We start from the raw sequence: 7589 nt of genomic DNA, 5'->3' as shown, positions 1-7589 counted from the left end.
CCCTTACCGTGAGGGTGGCTAAGTTACCCCAGAAGGTTGCCTGACCGACTAGGGGCACCGTTCGAGACCATCTAACCCTCTGGCCTTTCACCCCTTGGCACGGTTCGCATAACACCATACGGTTGGGAATTTTTTATTGAGGTTTATTCCTCTACTATGCTAAGTCGCTCGCGCGCGCCCCACAGAGGGCCGGCTTTCGCCAAGCCTCTAGGGGGCGCACCCGAGCGACCCAATACACGACTCTATCGCACAGTAGAGTCGGACGCAGTGACTACGACGAATTCCGCCCCCGCAACCGCTGTGAGTTGCGTGGCGCGTAATCCCTCGAGTCCAATGATCAGCATGGCTGCCTCCCCCACACCGTCATATCCCTTTGATCCGCGGGCAACTATTCGGGGGTATATGACTCCCTTATTCATTGCCTATCCATAAGGTTTGGTCGGTCTCGCCACTCTTACAATCCCACAAGGGACATGAGTCGCGAGACAGGCCAACTCCTATGGAGACACCTTATCAGCCATCAGGACGCGCCGTGTCGGGTAGGATTTAACCCATCCTGGAAAGGCCGAAAGGTGGATTTGGGCTGAACCAAGTCCTGCCTCCACCGCACGAACTCTCCAGGGCACGGAACCTAACCTAACCTAACCTAACCTAACCTAACCTAACCTAACCTAACCTAACCTAACCTAACCTAACCTAACCTAACCTAACCTAACCTAACCTAACCTAACCTAACCTAACCTAACCTAACCTAACCTAACCTAACCTAACCTAACCTATTTTAATTTCTCATCAAAAAATAAGTAACTTTTATACGAAACTTTATTTCAAATTGTTAATAAATAACGTCTCAATTACGAAAAACTAACATCGAATTGGAAATAATCTGTTATTATAATTTAGTTTTTAAAACCGATATTTGTCGAAGGTGATCGGCATTGGATTTTAAAAATTATGAATAAGGTTTGATATCTCGAGAATTACACTTCTAAATGAAAAAACTAAAAACACTTGTGGAATAGTTTTTAAAGCTCTATTGGATGGCAGCAAAAACTACCACCCACTATCACCCCCTGGGGGTGGGAGGGGGTGCAACTTTGAAATTTTAAATAGGAACCCCTATTTTTTGTTGTAGATTTTCTTTCCTCGTATAAAAATAAGTAACTTGATACAAAAATTTTTTTCAAACCGTTGATAAACAGGGCTAGAATGGAAAAAAACAATTGATCGTGTTACCATAGGAAAATTATGAATAGGGATTGAAATCTGAAGAAATACACTTCCAAATAAAAAACCAAAAAACACTTTTTAATACTGTTTAAAACTCTATCGAATGACGATAAAAACTACCCCCTACCCCAACCCCATGGGGGTAAAATGGGGTGCAACTTTGAAATTTTAAATTGCAACCCCTATTTTTTATTTCAGATTTTAATTTCTCATCAAAAAATAAGTAAATTTTGTACGAAACTTTTTTTCAAATTGTTAATAAATAACGTCTCAATTACGAAAAACTAACATCGAATTGGAAATAATCTGTTATTATAATTTAGTTTTTAAAACCGATATTTGTCGAAGGTGATCGGTATTGGAGTTTAAAAATTATGAATAAGGTTTGATATCTCGAGAATTACACTTCTAAATGAAAAAACTAAAAACACTTGTGGAATAGTTTTTAAAGCTCTATTGGATGGCAGCAAAAACTACCACCCACTATCACCCCCTGGGGGTGGGAGGGGGTGCAACTTTAAAATTTTAAATAGGAACCCCTATTTTTTGTTGTAGATTTTCTTTCCTCGTATAAAAATAAGTAACTTCATCCAAAATTTTTTTTCAAATCGTTGATAAACAGCGCTACAATCGGAAAAAACAATTGATCGTGTTACCACAGGAAAATTATGAATAGGGATTGAAATCTGAAGAAATACACTTCCAAATAAAAAACCAAAAAATGCTTTTTTAATATTGTTTAAAACTCTATCGACTGACGATAAAAACTACCCCCTACACCAACCCCATGGGGGTGAAATGGGGTGCAACTTTGAAATTTTAAATTGCAACCCCTATTTTTTATTTCAGATTTTAATTTCTCATCAAAAAATAAGTAACTTTTGTATGAAACTTTTTTTTAAATTGTTAATAAATAACGTCTCAATTACGAAAAACTAACATCGAATTGGTAATAATCTGATATTATAATTTAGTTTTTAAAACCGATATTTGTCGAAGGTGATCGGCATTGGAGTTTAAAAATTATGAATAGGGTTTGATATCTCGAGAAATACACTTCTAAATGAAAAAACTATTAAAACACTTGTGTAATAATTTTTAAAGCTCTATTGGATGGCAGCAAAAACTACCACCCACTACCCACCCTGGGGGTGAGAGGGGGTGCAACTTTGAAATTTTAAATTGCAACCCCTATTTTTTATTTCAGATTTTAATTTCTCATAAAAAAATAAGTAACTTTTGTACGAAACTTTTATTCAAATTGTTAATAAATAACGTCTCAATTACGAAAAACTAACATCGCATTGGAAATAATCTGATATAATTTAGTTTTTAAAACCGATATTTGTCGAAGGTGATCGGCATTGGAGTTTACAAATTATGAATAAGGTTTGATATCTCGAGAATTACACTTCTAAATGAAAAAACTAAAAACACTTGTGAAATAGTTTTTAAAGCTCTATTGGATGGCAGCAAAACCTACCATCCACTATCACCCCCTGGGGGTGAGAGGGGGTGCAACTTTGAAATTTTAAATAGGAACCCCTATTTTTTGTTGTAGATTTTCTTTCCTCGTATAAAAATAAGTAACTTAATACAAAAATTTTTTTCAAACCGTTGATAAACAGCGCTACAATAAGAAAAAACAATTGATCGTATTACCATAGGAACATTACGAATAGGGATTAAAATCTGAAGAAATACGATTCCAAATAAAAAACCAAAAAACACATTTTTAATACTGTTTAAAACTCTATCGAATGACGATAAAAACGACCTCCAACGCCAACCCCATGGGGGTGAAATGGGGTGCAACTTTAAAATTTTAAATTACAACCCCTATTTTTTATTTCAGATATTAATTTCTCATCAAAAAATAAGTAACTTTTGTAGGAAACTTTTTTTCAAATTGCTAATAAGTAACGTCTCAATTACGAAAAACTAACATCGAATTGGTAATAATCTGATATTATAATTTAGTTTTTAAAACCGATATGTGTCGAAGGTGATCGGCATTGGAGTTTAAAAATTATGAATAAGGTTTGATATCTCGAGAAATACACTTCTAAATGAAAAAACTATTAAAACACTTGTGTAATAGTTTTTAAAGCTCTATTGGATGGCAGCAAAAACTACCACCCACTACCACCCCCTGGGGGTGAGAGGGGGTGCAACTTTGAAATTTTAAATAGGAACACCTATTTTTTGTTGTAGATTTTCTTTCCTCGTATAAAAATAAGTAACTTCATCCAAAAATTTTTTTCAAATAGTTGATAAACAGCGCTACAATCGGAAAAAACTATTGATCGTGTTACCACAGGAAAATTATGAATAGGGATTGAAATCTGAAGAAATACACTTCCAAATAAAAAACCAAAAAATGCTTTTTTAATATTGTTTAAAACTCTATCGACTGACGATAAAAACTACCCCCTACACCAACCCCATGGGGATGAAAAGGGGTGCAACTTTGAAATTTTAAATTGCAACCCCTATTTTTTATTTCAGATTTTAATTTCTCATCAAAAAATAAGTAACTTTTGTACGAAACTTTTTTTCAAATTGTTAATAAATAACGTCTCAATTACGAAAAACTAACATCGAATTGGAAATAATCTGTTATTATAATTTAGTTTTTAAAACCGATATTTGTCGAAGGTGATCGGCATTGGAGTTTAAAAATTATGAATAAGGTTTGATATCTCGAGAAATACACTTCTAAATAAAAAAACTATTAAAACATTTGTGTAATAGTTTTTAAAGCTCTATTGGTTGGCAGCAAAAACTACCACCCACTATCACCCCCTGGGGGTGAGAGGGGGTGCAACTTTCAAATTTTAAATGGGAACCCCTATTTTTTGTTGTAGATTTTCTTTCCTTATATAAAAATAAGTAACTTCATACAAAAAATTTTTTCGAACCGTTGATAAACAGCGCTACAATCGGAAAAAACAATTGATAGTGTTACCATAGGAAAATTATGAATAGGGATTGAAATCTGAAGAAATGCACTTCCAAAAAAAAACCAAAAAAGACTTTTGTAATATTGTTTAAAACTCTATCGAATGACGATAAAAACTACCCCCAACCGCAACCCCTATTTTTTATTTCAGATTTTAATTTCTCATCAAAAAATAAGTAACTTTTGTACGAAACTTTTTTTCAAATTGTTAATAAATAACGTCTCAATTACGAAAAACTAACATCGAATTGGAAATAATCTGTTATTATAATTTAGTTTTTAAAACCGGTATTTGTCGAAGGTGATCGGCATTGCAGTTTAAAAATTATGAATACGGTTTGATATCTCGAGAAATACACTTCTAAATGAAAAAACTATTAAAACACTTGTGTAATAGTTTTTAAAGCTCTATTGGATGGCAGCAAAAACTACCACCCCCTGGGGGTGAGAGGGGGTGCAACTTTCAAATTTTAAATAGGAACCCCTATTTTTTGTTGTAGATTTTCTTTCCTCGTATAAAAATAAGTAACTTCATACAAAAATTTTTTTCAAACCGTTGATAAACAGGGCTACAATCGAAAAAAACAATTGATCGTGTTACCATAGGAAAATTATGAATAGGGATTGAAATCTGAAGAAATACACTTCCAAATAAAAAACCAAAAAACACTTTTTTAATATTGTTTAAAACTCTATCGGATGACGATAAAAACTACCCCCTACCCCAACCCCATGGGGGTGAAATGGGGTGCAACTTTGAAATTTTAAATTGCAACCCCTATTTTTTATTTCAGATTTTAATTTCTCATCAAAAAATAAGTAACTTTTGTACGAAACTTTTTTTTAAATTGTTAATAAATAACGTCTCAATTACGAAAAACTAACATCGTATTGGAAATAATCTGTTATTATAATTTAGTTTTTAAAACCGATACTTGTCGAAGGTGATCGGCATTGGAGTTTAAAAATTATGAATAAGGTTTGATATCTCGAGAAATACACTTCTAAATGAAAAAACTATTAAAACACTTGTGTAATAGTTTTTAAAGCTCTATTGGATGGCAGCAAAAACTACCACCCACTAACACCCCCTGGGGGTGAGAGGGGGTGCAACTTTCAAATTTTAAATAGGAACACCTATTTTTTGTTATAGATTTTCTTTCCTCGTATAAAAATAAGTAACTTCATCCAAAATTTTTTTTCAAATAGTTGATAAACAGCGCTACAATCGGAAAAAACAATTGATCGTGTTACCACAGGAAAATTATGAATAGGGATTGAAATCTGAAGAAATACACTTCCAAATAAAAAACCAAAAAATGCTTTTTTAATATTGTTTAAAACTCTATCGACTGACGATAAAAACTACCCCCTACACCAACCCCATGGGGATGAAAAGGGGTGCAACTTTGAAATTTTAAATTGCAACCCCTATTTTTTATTTCAGATTTTAATTTCTCATCAAAAAATAAGTAACTTTTGTACGAAACTTTTTTTCAAATTGTTAATAAATAACGTCTCAATTACGAAAAACTAACATCGAATTGGAAATAATCTGTTATTATAATTTAGTTTTTAAAACCGATATTTGTCGAAGGTGATCGGCATTGGAGTTTAAAAATTATGAATAAGGTTTGATATCTCGAGAAATACACTTCTAAATAAAAAAACTATTAAAACATTTGTGTAATAGTTTTTAAAGCTCTATTGGTTGGCAGCAAAAACTACCACCCACTATCACCCCCTGGGGGTGAGAGGGGGTGCAACTTTCAAATTTTAAATGGGAACCCCTATTTTTTGTTGTAGATTTTCTTTCCTTATATAAAAATAAGTAACTTCATACAAAAAATTTTTTCGAACCGTTGATAAACAGCGCTACAATCGGAAAAAACAATTGATAGTGTTACCATAGGAAAATTATGAATAGGGATTGAAATCTGAAGAAATGCACTTCCAAAAAAAAACCAAAAAAGACTTTTGTAATATTGTTTAAAACTCTATCGAATGACGATAAAAACTACCCCCAACCGCAACCCCTATTTTTTATTTCAGATTTTAATTTCTCATCAAAAAATAAGTAACTTTTGTACGAAACTTTTTTTCAAATTGTTAATAAATAACGTCTCAATTACGAAAAACTAACATCGAATTGGAAATAATCTGTTATTATAATTTAGTTTTTAAAACCGGTATTTGTCGAAGGTGATCGGCATTGCAGTTTAAAAATTATGAATACGGTTTGATATCTCGAGAAATACACTTCTAAATGAAAAAACTATTAAAACACTTGTGTAATAGTTTTTAAAGCTCTATTGGATGGCAGCAAAAACTACCACCCCCTGGGGGTGAGAGGGGGTGCAACTTTCAAATTTTAAATAGGAACCCCTATTTTTTGTTGTAGATTTTCTTTCCTCGTATAAAAATAAGTAACTTCATACAAAAATTTTTTTCAAACCGTTGATAAACAGGGCTACAATCGAAAAAAACAATTGATCGTGTTACCATAGGAAAATTATGAATAGGGATTGAAATCTGAAGAAATACACTTCCAAATAAAAAACCAAAAAACACTTTTTTAATATTGTTTAAAACTCTATCGGATGACGATAAAAACTACCCCCTACCCCAACCCCATGGGGGTGAAATGGGGTGCAACTTTGAAATTTTAAATTGCAACCCCTATTTTTTATTTCAGATTTTAATTTCTCATCAAAAAATAAGTAACTTTTGTACGAAACTTTTTTTTAAATTGTTAATAAATAACGTCTCAATTACGAAAAACTAACATCGTATTGGAAATAATCTGTTATTATAATTTAGTTTTTAAAACCGATACTTGTCGAAGGTGATCGGCATTGGAGTTTAAAAATTATGAATAAGGTTTGATATCTCGAGAAATACACTTCTAAATGAAAAAACTATTAAAACACTTGTGTAATAGTTTTTAAAGCTCTATTGGATGGCAGCAAAAACTACCACCCACTAACACCCCCTGGGGGTGAGAGGGGGTGCAACTTTCAAATTTTAAATAGGAACACCTATTTTTTGTTATAGATTTTCTTTCCTCGTATAAAAATAAGTAACTTCATCCAAAATTTTTTTTCAAATAGTTGATAAACAGCGCTACAATCGGAAAAAACAATTGATCGTGTTACCACAGGAAAATTATGAATAGGGATTGAAATCTGAAGAAATACACTTCCAAATAAAAAACCAAAAAATGCTTTTTTAATATTGTTTAAAACTCTATCGACTGACGATAAAAACTACCCCCTACACCAACCCCATGGGGGTGAAATGGGGTGCAACTTTGAAATTTTAAATTGCAACCCCTATTTTTTATTTCAGATTTTAATTTCTCATCAAAAAATAAGTAACTTTTGTATGAAACTTTTTT

This window comes from Diabrotica undecimpunctata, chromosome 9, assembly GCF_040954645.1.
Source record: "Diabrotica undecimpunctata isolate CICGRU chromosome 9, icDiaUnde3, whole genome shotgun sequence".
NCBI classification, from domain to species: Eukaryota; Metazoa; Arthropoda; class Insecta; order Coleoptera; family Chrysomelidae; genus Diabrotica; species Diabrotica undecimpunctata.
The sequence above is the reverse complement of the archived record's forward strand: the minus strand, read 5'-3'. Positions refer to the sequence as shown.